Here is a 13,735-nt window from a genome sequence, read left to right on the forward strand (position 1 = left end):
TCCTGGATTAGTAGCCCTGGCTGCTGGTGTATGAGCTGTGTTCTTTCATCAGTCAGAGTGAGATGGTTTATGCTATGGTCACAAAGGACTCCAAAAGCAAAGTGGCTTAAAATAAAAACTAACGCTCTTGTAAGGTCAGTAAAGAGACGGGAAAGTGGAGAAGAAGTTTGGCCCCATATAATGATAACTCAGGGACTGATGGAGGTACCACCATCTCCTCATAAGGCCTAGGATTTATTCTTGCTGATGAAGAGCAAACATAGAGAAACATGCACCAGCTTTCAAATGCTTCTACCAAGTAACTCGCACTCTCTGCTCTTGTTTTATTGGCTGAACAAGTCAAATGGTTATTTTTTTTTTTTAATAAATATTTATTTATTTATTTTTAGTTTTCGGCGGACACAACATCTTTGTTTGTATGTGGTGCTAAGGATTGAACCCCGGCTGCACGCATGCCAGGTAAGCATGCTACCGCTTGATCCACATTCCCAGCCCAAAATGGTTATGTTAAAGGGTGGGCTAGAGTGCAAATCTCCCATGTGCCCAAAAGGAGAAGTGGGGTGGCTACATCTTCTACCACAGTACTGCTTGGATGAACTCTGGCCACCTTGCTGGGGGATCCCTCCTATGGGATGACGATGGTTCACTTGCCTTCTCCCTTTGCAAGCTCAGCTCATAGATCACCTGGATGCAGCAGCCACAAAAACATCTTTGCCTACATGGGGCTCCTTAAGGCCTGGCTTCTGCCATGCCACTGTAGTCTTGTGGTGTAAGAGAAAGACCCAAGAAGCAAGCAACACAACATTTCGTCAAGTGCAATCTGGAGCAAGGCATTTCCTGTTCTGTTCTCTTTCAATACTTCTGATTCTATCCAGAAGGAAAATTATAGCCTGAGTCTAATAGGTCCCTCATATCTCTCCAACACTTGTTAACCTCTCTTTGTAACAAGGAGAAAACAAATCAATGCCTTAGACTCAGGCACTAGTATTTTTTCTCATGATATTTGTCTTTATGATTACTAAGAGAGGTTGGTTTTCAATCTATTTTTTTATATGTTTCTTCTTGAAAACATTTCTTTTTTTGAGGGGTTGGGTATGTACCAGGGATTGAACTTAGGGGCACTTGACCACTGAGCCACATCCCCAGCCCTATTTTGTATTTTACTTAGAGACTGGGTCTCACTGAGTTGCTTAGCTCCTTGCTTTTGCTGAGGCTGGCTTTGAACTCACAATCTTCCTGCCTCAGCCTCACGAGCCGTTGGGATTATAGGTATGCGCCACAGCACCCCAGCGTTAAATACACTTTTTTAAACTTAAAAAAAAAAAACATTTAAAGTTAGTTCACAAAATGTTCTAAGAAAATAATAGTTGTATGAGAATTATTCCCAAACTGAAGAAATGATAATAAAATAACTGAGGTTTTGTTTGGAAGAAAATGTTCTAATGACACCTCATTTTCTTCTTGAGAAAAATCACAGTAGGGCAGGACTTGGACTCAGGCAGTCTGCAACCAGAGACTGTCTTCTACATGCTTACCCAACACCACCAGCTGTGTAACCTGAAGCATAAACCACATGAAGTTTCTGGGCCTTGGTTTTGTCATCTGGAAAATGGGGCAAATAATGGTACCTACCTCAGAGGCTTTTTGTGAAGACTAGATAAGTAAGAACATGTACTTATCTTCAAACAGCACCAGTGACTTAACATGAACTGTTCCTTTATCACTCTTGATGGGATCAGCATTCACCCTGAGTCTGGTTCTCCTCACTGATGCCTCCCTTTTGCAGATTGGGTCTTGGCTCCTGAAAGAAGCATTTAAGACTTTTGGTTTCCTCTGTTTTTATACATTGAAGGTGAATATTTTCCCTGAAATTTAAGTAATTAAGTTAGTGATCCACCAACCAGGCCACACTGGGTCTGCCTCCTTTGCAATGAGTCACCCCAAGAACAGTGAACACTTAAAAACAGGCAACTTTGCTGATGCCCCGCCCCACGCCCTGTTTTCTCTATTCATTTCTTTATTCATTGGTCTGTCTTCCCTGGTCACCTCCAGGTGGGAGTGGCTGACTGCCTGGCTGCAACAGCTCCTCTTTGTTAGTCTAGAGAGGCCAGAGGCTCTGTGATGGGGGGAGCAGGAGGGATGAGGTATAGCAGGCTAATTGCTGGGTCAGACATGTGATGTCCCAGGACCCACGAAAGAGTAGAGATAGACACCAAAGCTGTTGCCCAGGAGCATGGCAGTCAGAGGCGACTGTAGCAGCACTCCATGGCTCCTGGCTTCCTCCGGACTCTAGCTAAGATCCCACAGTCTTTCAGGGACCCAAGCTTCCCACTGTGTTTTTTGGGAAAAACCATGTAGTGGTTAATGAGCAGGACTCCTGAGTCAACAAATGTGGTGTTTGTTAGCTTGTTAGCTGTGTGACTGTTGGCAAACGATCAAATCCTGAGCCTCTGTTACTTCATCTGTACAATGGGGAGATAATGTCTATCTCACAGAGCTGTTGTAGAGGTAAAGTGAGACGGCAAATGTAAAAGAGTCAGCACAGAATATGTTGCTTTGTGTTCATCTGTTTTCCCTGGTCACCTCCAGGTGGGAGTGGCTGAAGACAGAAAATTGAATAGCTGATGAAACAATCTCTATGCTTTTCGTCCATTCTCCTCTTGGCCAAACACAATTGCCTACACCACATTGCCACTTTTTCCCCTCACAGATTGCTTTTGTTTTCCCTTTCTTACTTTAATGCTTTCCCTTTACTTTAATATTTTTCATTTTTATAATATTGGTTCCCTTAAAAAGACAGTGCCATCTATGACCTTAACGTAATGATAAATAATTGGCCCCAGGAGCAGTCTTTGATGCATTTCCTTTACTTACTTTTGGTGCATACATGGCAGTTAGGGATTCCTCCAGCTACTCTATGGCACTTTGTAAGAACTACTGCTGGTATAATTAGTTCTCGCCAATCACCAGGGACTGAATGGGCGCTGAGTTAGAAAGGGAGAGGAAAAGGGTCCTGGATCCTCTTGCAGAAAAGTAAAGAAACTCTCGGCAAATACCTCCTCCCTCCCTGGTGGTCCACACTGGATCCCATAACCATAACTGTACCAATTGCTATCACAAATGGATATTACCAGGTCAGCCCAGGCTGACTACAAAATGAGTTATTTTCCAAGCTTGGGAAATTTGGTGAGTAAAGCATCTTTAATACCTACCAAAGTGAGGACAGCTCCAGAGTTGCTGAGTTCAGTGTAGCTAAGGTAATGTTTCAGGCACATCTCAGTCTCATGGTGCCAGGCCTGTGTCCCCTACTAGGAAACAACAAATGAGCTCAACTAGCCTCTACTGGGTCAAGCGGACACTGTGGCAGGGATGAGAATCACGGGATCAAACGAGTGCACATCACTGCTTAGGCTCTTGCGCATGCTCAAAGTGCACCAATGGAGAAGCCTGACCTCTCCGGAAGCTCCTTCGGCTTCTGTCCTCTCTGAACATCGCCATTCACTTCCTTGGCCTAGCCTCCCCCCACTCATATCTACCTGGGGCATCATTTCGGAGATAGCATGGCCAAGGCCATAAATCCGTGCCCTTGTTTAGCGTGGCATGTCCTCTGCCTCTAATCCAATCTCCCCTCTGTGTGTTCTCGGCGCTCGCTCATTCGGTTTGACAGCTATTTAATAAACCTATTTGCTTTCCTTTGACATGAGGCAGAAGTGGTGGGTGTTGAAGAGCCGTGAGGCCCTCGTGGACAATGAAACCCTTTCCCACTCAACACTCTTCCAGCTCAGTACAGATAAATTGTGGAGAACTGGAAATTAACCCAGGCTATCTTCTTTTCTTAAGGAAAAAAAAAAAAATCATCGGAGACCCAAGACACAGAGCAAGCAAGTGCTGTAAGTGAAAGGGATGGCAGAAGAAATCACATTTCCTGGCTTCAAGGGCAGGGGTGAGCCCCGATCAGGGGCCTGGGAGCCTTCCCTCAATCTAGCTTTTATCACTTCAAAGCAGAAGGTCTTAAAGGAATGCCCTTTATGACGGATTCTGTCTTCAAAAACATGAAAGAAAAAGCATATTTTCTTAAGCCTCCTTGCTGGAAGTCAAACGATTCTCTGAGGTCCCTAGTCTACAGATCACAACCAGGACGCAGTGTGGTGTGCAGAAGCGGCACTGGCCGCAATCAACAGACCAGACTAGAATTCTAACTCTGCCCCTGACAAGCTTTATGACTTTGATTCTTTTCCCTCTGCTCTCTCAGCCTCGATTTTCTTCTTTATAAAGAAGGCATGCCATTCCCTTCACAGGGTTGTTGTTAATATTAAATGAGAAAGCAGAGGTGGACGATTTAGTCTATAGCAGTTGCTCAACAAGTTGTCATTAATATTATCACTGTTATTAGTCATAATGAGCAAATATGCTATCCATTCTGTCTCCAAATAATTATATACTCCTGTGTTTCATTGGTATATGATGTAAAATCTGTTTATTTGATTGTTTTACTTGCATTGGTGGCACCCAAGATCTGTTTCCTCTATGTATTCAGCATAATTTCAACATAATTTCTCACATTCAATACCTCTAACATAAATGGAAGATGTATAGAGGCTGAGGTTGTGGCTCAGCGGCAGATCGCTCGCCTAGCATGTGCGAGGCCCTGGGTTTGATCCGCAGCACTACATAAAAATAAATAAATAAATAAAATGAAGGTATTGTGTCCAACTACAACTAAAAAATAAATATTATTATTTTTTTAAATGGCAGATGTTCAAGCCAGGTCTTGATTGTCTTTGAATAGGAGCACTGGGTGCAACCTCCATTGGGAGCAGGTGGGTCCACTTGTGTTGGCCATGGTGAGAGTTGGGATCTCAGGACTATAGCTATATGGGTTCAGCAGTTATTCAAACAGACAAGACTGGGAAGAGCCAACTAGTTTGGAGCCAAGTTGTTCATAGAGCAACAATGTTCCAAGCTTGGAAGTGAAGTTTGGGGTACAACACCTAGGAGCAACAGTTATGCCGACTATCAAGTGTGACAATTCCAGTTACACATTCAGAGACTGGGAAAATAATACTGGGCAGTTCCATAGGTAGCTGGACTAGGTTCAGGAATCCAATTATTATCTGGCCCCCATATACATCAATTCTAACAGATAACCATGGTTAGTTTTGGGGGCTCCTGGTCAGTGCAGTTTAGAGGTACAGAGTTTTCTTCAACACTGCCTTCATATTTTGTTTTGAGTTGGTGGTAAACATCCTGAGCTAGTCACTATGTCTCTTTAATGAATCCATTCATGCAGAAATGGCCACTCCATGCCACAGTTCTTGTGGCTATTCCCCCCCCCATACTATTCAAGTGCACCATTTAATGCATCTCCTTCCATTGATGTCCCAAACACATCTGCCACCAGTACAAATGGTAGCAATCATACCACGCGGTTTGTTAGGGACTGTTTGTACTCTCTCGATCACCAGAGAGAGGTTGTAATAGTCATCCTGTTGGCTCCAAATCTCATTTTGAAGTCGAAGGACAACTTTAATTCCATCTTCTGCAGAATTATATGCAGAAAGTTCATCAATGTATGTTCTTGATGATACTTACGCAAAGAAATGAAGAAGGCAGCATTGAGAAGAGAGAGTATCTGACCCACATGTTGCTACAACCAAGACTTGGCTAATTCTAGGGGGAGCTTTGGAGCAGGAATACTCCTTGAGAAATTTTCAAAGTGAGGCAGGGGATAGGCCTTGGAATCTCTGCTTTGGATGATCATTCTTTGTGACCTGTTGTTACAGGGAAGGTGACTGGGCAAGATATTTCCCTATAGCCAAATGCCCAACAAGGAATGCCAGTGTGGGTTATGCTGGCCCCCAGCAGATGGTGTGTTAGCCCTGAAGAGGCATCTGAACAGAGAACTGTGGTATCCAGTATATCATGTGACCAATACCCGACTTAAAACAAACAAAAACAAAAAAATTTTATCACCCCAGAAAGCTCCTCACACCATTTGCCATCATCCTCTGTTACCTGTTTACCCTCTCTACTACCAAAAGAAAACCAGGTTTAATTCCATTGCCATAAAATATTCTTGCAAGTTCTACAACTTTATATACATGGAATCCCCCAAAAATTAATCCTTTGTGTCTGGCATATGCGTTCTTAGATTTAACCATAATTTTGTGTATCAGAATTTTTAAAATGTTGGTAATATTCTACTGTATGAATGTATTACAAAATTTTTTATCCATTTACCTGTTGATGGACATATCAGTTGTTTTTTCATTTGTATTAAGAATAAAACTGTTGTGAATGCCCTTGAAAGAGTCTTTGTATAGTCATACATATTTTTATTTCTTTTAAATACATATTTAGAAGTGGAATTGGTGGTTCATGGGGTTAAAGAGCTTCTAAATATTGTCCTAAATGGACCTAACATTTTGCCCTCCTAACAGAAATAGACGGGAGTCCTCTTCTTCTACAGTCAGTTAATGTACTTTTGGTATTGCCAGTCTTTGTAATTATAGCTATCCTAGTAGCTGAGAAATAATGTCACTTTGTGGTTTCTAATTTGCATTTTCCTGATGAGGAATGAGCACTTTGCATTTGGAAAGTGTCTGCTCAAGTCTTGAGTTTTTTTTACTTGATTGTTTACCTTTTATTATTGATTTATAGGTATTCTTTATATATTTGGATGCAAGTCTTTTATTAAGCCTCTCAGACTTTGGCATTATCTTTACTTTCTCATTGGTGCCTTTTGATAAGTAAAGATTTTAATTTTGGTTAAATCCAACCTTTTTTTTATGGTTAGTGCTCTTGGTGTCTTGTCTAAGAAATCTTTGCCTGTCTCCATGTTGTGAAGGTATGTTTTGTCTTCTTCCAGAAGATTTATTGAAGTATTTTTTTAAGAGAAGTCAATCTTTTTATTTTGGCTTCAGGGATTGAACTCAGGGGCATTTAATGCTCACTCTGTGGAGCCACAAGCCCAGTCCTTTTCTTAGAGAATTTCAAGTGGTGTATTAAATAATTTTGAATCACATGAGTATAAGTTCTCTTCTTTTTATCTTATTTCTTTTGGTCGGTCAAAAATAAAATCTCAGTTTAGTTCCACAGCATCTTTATTGCATTGCTAATACTTGCTAATGTATTTTTTAATTTATTCTAATTTGTTATATATGACAGTAGAATACAATTCAATTCATTGTACACAAATAGAGTACAATATTTCATGCCCCTGGTGGTACACAAAGTAGAGTCACACCATTCATGTTTTCATACACGTACTTAGGGTTAACGATATCCATCTCATCCCATTGTCTTTCCTGCTCCCATGCCTCCTTCCTTCCCCTCCCCAGTCCTTTTTAAAAAATATTTTATTTAGATACAGGGTCTCACTGAGTTGCTTAGACTTTCCTTAAGTTGCTGAGGCTAGCCTTGAACTCACGATCCTTCTGCCTCAGCCTCCCCAGTCTCTGGGATTCCAGGCATGCACCACCATGCCTGGCCAAGACAAGTCAGTTTTAATGCCATATATGGGTCTTTAGACATGAGAAATCTTTAGTAAAAGTGAATAGGAAGTAGAGAACAGAAGACGGGAAGGAGGTGGCAATGAACAGGGAGCTTAGGACAGCAGAACAAGGTGGATGTTCAGTTCAGACCATCAGTATCTCCCTAGTGCTGGGGAAATCTCCTCCTCTTTGGCTGTAATCTTGAAGTTATTTTTCTCCACTGGAGTCAGGAAGGCCAGCTTTGACTTTTAAAAAGGAGACCTGCAAATGGAATTCACACAGTGCCATGACCCTTGATGTGCAGCATGGCAGGCTTCGGCCTGATTCCCTTCCAAGTGCACACATTCACAGCTGAGAGGCTGCCCCGCCTGCCCTTTCACACCCGCCACTTCCCAGCAAGTGTTCAGCCTGTGCTCCCGGACAGTGTTTTGATATGTTGGGTTGAGTCTCTGTGAGGGCACCAGCTCACTTTGGGCTCCTGAACACTTACTGGGTCTTGTTTTCAAGGAGGTCAGCTTCAGTTTTCTCTGACTCTGGCTTCACCCCGTCTCACCTTTAAAGACGGAAACCAGGAAGAGAGCTGGTACTTTGTGAATAGCTGTGTGTTCTATTACCCACCAGTCCCCTGAACCTCCCCACTTAGCTTTCATATGCCAAAGCCTTTCAGAGTAAGGAAACAGAACTGTGTGCCCCGGAAATTGGGTCATTGCTAGCCCTGTCCAATCTCCCTTCACAGGAAATGCACCCAGGCCCCAGCCCTTTGCTGCCCAGAGCTGTGGTTTATAATCTGAGACACCCACAGCACAGCTAATTGGGTACGTGAAAATCATGTGACCCCAGGTCATATGATCTGGAAGCACCCAAGGCTGGCCAAAAATCTCCCAGTTGTCCCCATGAATTTGAATTCTCTTTATAATTTGAACTAAAATACGTGCAGAGAATTTCATCAATATGCAGTCAGAGGTGAAGCCCGACAGCAAGTCAAGTTCATATGGCTGAAAAGAGCTACATATAAGCCTCAATGACAGAAAAGCAGAAATTCTAAGCACACAGGAAGCTGCTTGGTAAAGAATGGAGCCTGGAGAAGTCATGCAGATGGAAACAGAGGTAGCAGAGAGAACACCGGTCCTGCGGGTACCCCTGTTCTCAGATCACAGATCGATTCCTGCTCTGATACATTTCTACTACCAACTTCCACAGTATGAGAAATCCTGTTTTCATCACCAAACAAGTTTCACCAAAATAGTGAGGGGAAGAGAGGAAAAGCAAAATGAATCGAAGTAAAGGAGGTGGCTGCTGCTCACTGTCCAGTGTAAACGTTTGGGGACATATTATCTGTCCTCTCACTGCATTTCCAGCAGCAATCTCCCAGTCCAGCTCCCCCACGAAGGTCAGTGAGGACAAACCCAGTAGACCTTGAGAAAGGCAGGTGCATTTTCTGTGAGCAAGAGAATCCATCATTGAACCATGGCTCCTGCCTTACCAATATTTTTTAGGGGGGTGGGGGTGGGGTTAAAAAGTCAAACCTTTTAAGTGCTTGCTTTCGTAAGTGTGATTGGGCAGTGAGAATTCAGAGGAACTGAAATATGACTCCCCAAAATGGCTGTCCTGCTGGAATTATAGGACACCAGTAAAGCGTCTCTGCAAAATTCTAGTGTCTATCCTGGGAGTAAAGTGCTTTTTTGTAAAAACCATTTATTAAAGGAGTGACATTCTGACAAAGGCAGTGTGGTGCAGTGTGGTTATTTTATGCCCACAGAGTAACACCCACAGAAGACAGTGACTTGCACTGGGTAGAGTCAGGATTCACACTTAGTAATGTGCATGAGCCAAACACATATTATGTGAGGTCAGTGAAATTTATCTCACACACACACACACACACACACACACACACACATACACACCTCCCCTTGAAAATGGTGGACAGATTACACAATCTCAGCAACAACTAGTTTGTGAGAATTAGCTATTTTGAAAAAAATTCAACCCTCACTCAAGCCCCCTCAGCTGATCAGTGAGAAAAACCACAGCAGCAATGAGCAGAGGGATCTTCCACCACTTGTGAGATATTTTATGTTCAAAGAAAAGTGTTAAGCCAAAGGTGAAGGATTGTGTTCAAAGACACAGGCAGATGACTGGGACCCACAGCATGTGAAAATGTGTATGTGAAAATCAGCCTCGTACTCAGTTTAAGCTGGAGTAACTTCAGCAACCCTCATGTAAGTCCCACGTTTAATATTCTATACAGCACTGAAAACATTAAGACAACTACTATGATAAAACCCACAAAATGCAGTTAAAGAGCACAAGGAGGTCCAGGTGAAGATCAAATCCTAGCCAGGGGCTGCTGGCACAACATAATTGATGCAATTTATTTATTGTGCTGCTGTTTGAAAGTCTGTATCTCAAACCAGTTTTTGTGGGTTCAAATATGGTGTGAGAATTTGGACCCAGCCCCAACCTTCTGTCTCACATCTTACCCTGCAACAAGGGATCCAGGTGGTTCATGGAAGAGTTCAGGAATTCCTGTTTTAACATAGCATCGGTGTGTATCGTTCTCAGGCAAAGAAAGCAGGAGTCCCACCAGCCATGATTCCACAGTGGAGACTACCATGCTGGTTTGAAGTGTTGGCATTTCTATTAGTTTCGTAGAGCCACAGTAACAAATTATAAATTTCAGTGACTTCTAATAATAGAAATTTACTCTCTCCCAGTTCTGAAGTCTGGACATTCAACATCAAGGTGTTAACATGGTGATGTTCCCTCTGAAGACTCCAGGGGAGAACACTTCGTTGAATCTGGTGGCTAGAGCAGACAGGAGTTTGTGGCTACCTCCTGTCAATCTCTGCTTCTATCTTCTTCTGTCCTTCTCCATGTCTCAAGTCTTCTTCTGTCTTTCTCTTCTACAGATACTTGCATTGGATCTAGAACCCACCTGGACATTCCAGGTGAGTAGGTCTTGAAATATTTAATCATGTCTGCAAAGAATCGTTTTCCAAACAAGGTGACACTCACAGGTTCTGGGTGGATGTATGTTTAGAGGAGGCCATCAGTGAATCAACTACAGCATGAAAGGGGTCAGAGAGACAGGGGAAAACAAAGTCCTGGATGCCGCATTGATCACATTGATCTAGATGAGCTTCCATTCTTTGGGTCTTACTATTTCTTTTAAATAATTCAGTAAGATCTTCATGAGCTTTAATTTGAGAGAGAGAGAGAGAGAGAGAGAGAGAGAGAGAGAGAGAGAGAGAGAGAGAGAATATGACTATTGAAGCCTTCCTGGGTCCTCATTGGAAGAACAGCACAGAGGACACTAAATTAATTCAGCTTATCCTGAAAGCCCTGTTCTTTGGCAATGAGATTAAAACCTCACTAGCATTAGAAGTTGGTCTAAAATATATCTCCTTTCTGTCAGCAAAACATTCTCCGCTTGCCCTCTGTGTCCCGGGCCCCCTGTTCCTTCCAGTCCTCCCTCCCAGAGGTCGCCTTGATGTGCTGGGCCACTCCTGCTGACGACTGGGGTTGGTTCTGCTCTGGAGCAGGTCCTGCTGGGAAGCCCTACTCCGGCCTCGCTCCCCATCCCTGCACTCAAGGGCCTGGCCTCTCAGGCTGTCTGGATGTAGGTCTCTGTGCTAATTAGGAGCATTATCACTTTGCTAAGAACACAAACCCAGGAAAGAGCCTCTGGTAAGTGTCCTGGACATCAGGGATCTTGACTGCAGGCGACTGAACTCTGGCATCTGCTTGACAGCACGTCCCCTCAGTGCTAACAGGACCTGAAGCTGCAGAGCTGCCCGCGTGCTGGGGAGAAAACTGCCTCTCCACTCAGAATGAGACAGACCACAGTGAAGGGATGACACCCATCTACATGGCATAGTTGGTTTTTCTTAAGTGCTTACATACAACATAAAATGCATCACATTAACCATTTTTAAGTGTCAGTTCAGTGGTGTCAAGTGCATTCGCATGGTTGTGAAACCATCACCACCATCCATCTCCAGAGCTTTTTTATGTTCTTAACAAATGCTCCATAGTCCATACCTGTCAAACACTGACTTCTCATTCCCTCCTCCCATAGCCCCTGGCAACCATCATTCAACTTTCTGTCTCTGTGTTTGCCTACTCTAAGTACCTCTTATAAGTGGAATCATACCCCATTTGTCATTTTGTGACTGGTTTATTTCACTTATTATAATGTCCTCAAGTTTCATGGTTGTGTTTGCATGTGTTGGTATTTCCACCTTCTTTATAGCCGAATAATATTCTACTGTATGCATATGCCATATTTTTAAATCCATTCATCCATTGATGAACACTTGGGTTGCTCAACCTGTGGATTTTTAAAGATAAATATGTACCTCAATTTCTGAAGTCCCTCCAGCAAGAAGAAGGAAAAATGTGGCTTGTACCTGAGCAGTGAACAAAAATGAGGCCGTCTTTGACATCCACAGAAAGCAACTTGGCAAATGTGGGAAAGGAAAAAAATAAATAAATTGCCTTGATTTTTCACACTTTCAGGAATCCTCCAGCTTTTCTAGAGTGATAGAAAAATCTGAGAGCTCTGAGAATCCCATGGTCACATCATTTACACCAAAGAGCCAATTATTCCCAGAGTCAAAGAGCAATAACTATGTTTGCCATTAAAATGAGCCTGAATGATATAGAAGTTGTTTTGAGAATTAAGAGCTATGCCTTAAGGTCTGGGTGCAATTCTGCAGATGTAGAAGGGACAGGGTAGGAGTTTTCTAGAGTTTCTGGCTCAAGGAAGCTTGGTCCTCCAGGAAGCACTTCAGAGACCTGATTGTCCTAGGGAACATGATGTAGGAAATGAGTACGGAGTGAAAGCACACTGGTCCTACCATTGTATACACAGGGAGTCGCTTTTAAAAAGTTTTTCCCCGTGAATGGTTGTTCACATTAGTATTTATCTTACTTTTGTTAAAACAGTCAATATGTTTTGAAAAATATTGGGTTGCTAAATTTCTGGTTGACTAGATGGTGACTAAAAGGGACTCTGAATGGAAAGAGAACAAAAGACAGCTTTCATTTAAAGGAAAAGAAAACTACATATTGTATTTATTTTCCCAAGGGATCATTTCTATTTCTCTGTTTTAACAGGAAAAATATGTGAAAAGGAAAACTCATAAATGCTAGGACGGTAGTAACTCAAATGACAGGGATTCCCCAGGGGACACGGGCTGCATTCCATCTTGGTGAGAGAGAGACCTCTAAGGTAAGGTTGGACCACAATGAAGAGCGGTGTGACATCTGCATGGCCCGTGTCAGTGCTCAAGAGAGGGTATTGAGTCACAGACTCATGGGTCCTGGGAAGACTTAAACAGGCCTTAGTGTCCCCATGAGGCAAACTACCCAGAGCGGAGCACAAAGCTGTGAAATTCAGGTCCCTCAGCCCCCCACCCATCTCTCCCGCTGTGTTAAATGCACAACCAGACAACCCAGCCAGGGTGGCCTCAGGGATCCAGAATCTTCTTGGGTTTAAATTCCCAGAGCTCTGTGTAAACTTCTCTCTTCTATTTCCTCACCTCTAAAATAAACATAAGCAGGCTTACCACCTACCCTGTCCTGACCTTGTTATTATTCTTAATGAATCCAGAGACTTGCTAAGATCTCAGCATCTTCAATGAATAACCAACATTTCTAAAAAGTCTGACAACACGGTACCGGAAAGAAAAAAAACTTTGATGATATAAACCATTCTTGATGCACCTTTATTGCAGAGTCTAACCTCAAAGTTCAAAGGGCACATGGGAATCTCAGAAATATTATGATCACTTCAGTTATGTCCAAATCGTCTCTTTTTTTTTTACTTTATTATATTACTTTTTAGTAGTGGGGACTGTACCTAGGGATGCTTTACCACTGAACCACATCCCCGATCCTTTTTGAGATAGGGTCTCTCTAAGTTGTTTAGGCTATCCTTCAACTTGTAATTCTCCTACCTCAACCTCTGGAGGAGCTGGGATCACAAGGGTGTTCCACCATGTACAACCCAAATTCCTTCTTTAGAAGAGGGATTCCTGGTATAATTTACAATAATGAAGTTATGAAACCAGTCTGGGTGTCCATCAACAGATGAATGGATGAAGGAAATGTGGTGCATATATCCATAAAGGCGTCTTAGTCATCCATAAAGAAAAAAAACTGAGGTTTGCAGAAAAAAATGGATAGAACTGAAAAGCATCATGTTAAACAAAATAAACTAGACTCAGAAGGTCAAG

This window comes from Ictidomys tridecemlineatus, chromosome 2 (genome assembly GCF_052094955.1).
Source record: "Ictidomys tridecemlineatus isolate mIctTri1 chromosome 2, mIctTri1.hap1, whole genome shotgun sequence".
Lineage (NCBI taxonomy): Eukaryota > Metazoa > Chordata > Mammalia > Rodentia > Sciuridae > Ictidomys > Ictidomys tridecemlineatus.